Source organism: Halyomorpha halys, unplaced genomic scaffold (genome assembly GCF_000696795.3).
Source record: "Halyomorpha halys isolate HHAL.00 unplaced genomic scaffold, Hhal_1.1 Scaffold1446.1, whole genome shotgun sequence".
In the NCBI taxonomy this organism is placed as follows: domain Eukaryota; kingdom Metazoa; phylum Arthropoda; class Insecta; order Hemiptera; family Pentatomidae; genus Halyomorpha; species Halyomorpha halys.
Genome location: NW_027115726.1, coordinates 312,415 through 314,484, shown reverse-complemented (window position 1 = coordinate 314,484; position 2,070 = coordinate 312,415).

Sequence of the window (2,070 nt, the reverse complement as noted above, 5' to 3'; positions counted from 1 at the left end):
TTTCTTTTTCTTCCTTAGGACTCGAGCTGTTACTGAGGGACACACTGGGAAGAGGAAGCAGCTGACTTTAGATACTCGTGGTAGACGCTTGATATCCTACTCCAAATAAATTAATAATAATGAAAGAAGTAACGATATTAAATGTGTCATGGCAGTACTGGTCGATATTATTTAGACAGAGTTGTATCAAATTTAGAGAAACCAGATTCAGTACAAACATCAGTATCACTGCGGTGAGCTGGGCATGTTGCAAGAATGTGTAATGACCATTATTACAAATGTAGCATTATTATAGAATGATTTTCGACTTGATGTCGGACATAACATCCTTTAACAGTAACGTTCTCTCAGATAGATTGAATAAAAATATATGCTTCAGAGGAGAACCTTTAGTATTAAATACATCTCAGTAGAGTAAGTAAAGAGTAAATGACCTTTTTTTTTATTTAATATTAGTGTAATGGTTAGATCGTTCCCTCTAAATTACACTTGTACCTTCCGCTGATGAGACGTCCGAGAACTCGATAACTAGAGGCAATCCGAAGGAATGAGGTAAAAAGAAGCTTGTTTGTCCAATGACGGGCAGAACGAGGGGGCAACTTTGGACCATAACTCTACTCAACTAGGGCCATTAACTGGATTCCGTTTTGAAAAGTTGAAATAGCCGCGAGGAGGTAAGGAAGGCATCTGTCTCTCTTAGGCTCTTGTTCTCATGCAGCTGTACCAACTTCCCAACAGATAAATTAATTTGCTCGAGGATCATGTCTGTATTTATTTCGGTTGTGGTGGGGAGCCGCATAAATTTATTAGCTACTTGAGGAATAAAAGGGACTGATTCATATTCTAACTTCCTAATGTACCTGTCTAAAAAGTGTTAAGTGTAATTCATCTTGCCTCATTAAGTCCTTTCATATCTTCCATTAACTAATTATTTCTTTAAATATGGTTTGTAGGTCAAATTTATTATTTTTCAGTATATCAAAGAAAAGTATCAGTTAGATTATTTTTAACTGACTTACTAAAAAATAGGAGTTGAGGTTAGCTGATAATACCTCACTACAATTTTATTATAGGTTTCAGAGGTTTTGGCCCAAGAAGCTGTCGAACATAGTATTGGGTACATAATCCCTGTGTAGTGTTACTATAATAAAACTGTAACTAACATGTTGTAGCAACACTATATAATAGAGATTTTGAACCTGAGAATGGCATATTAGATCAAAAAAGTAGTGAAAACTTATTAATAATAAAATTGTGTGAAAATAAACGATTCTATTCATCTTAATTTAATTCACATGCCTACCTTTCCCTAAAATCAACTAAAGCAGAAGACATTTTCAACTAGACTATTATGTAATTAGTTATTAATTTTATTTTATTAAGTTGCTAACTTACTATTAACTCTGGGTGTCGGTCAACATTTTAGTCATGATATCCTCTGAGAATTACCGACCCTCTACAAATTGGGTGCGGAGCCTTCTGGAAGATTCAGGTATAAAACTGGGGGATAATAGGCGTAGATGTTCACATAGGTCATTTGTAGCCGTAGGAGTTAAAGCTCTAACTTTAACTGGCTCGTGACTGAAGCTGTGCTGGTTCTACACGGGCGGGTGTTAGACTTTTATTTCAGTGGCGGTCCAACAAAGTGAAAACCTGACTCCCCACCATGGTTAAAATAGGGTGGTACCCATTAGATAACCTCCCTCTTTCAGTATGTCAGAAATAACCTGAGTTGAGAGTCAGAAACAAGTACAATACTGCACTCAAGAACCTTTATTACTGTATAGCAGTACAGAATTTTATTTATTTATTTTAAATATAAATCATATTTAGGAACATTAGGTGTTTTCATCATAAAATATTTATATTTTCATTCTGTTTTTTCCTTAACTGTTCTTTACTAATAGAATGCCAATTTTGTATAGACGTATGTTTATGTAAGGCTGTTTTAACAGTAAAGTAGTGTGTAGTTATTTTATAATAAAAGCCGTTGCGGGAAACACACATTATCAATTCACAACACTTAATTTATAACCATGTATAGATTTCTTTAGATGTATACGTATATAT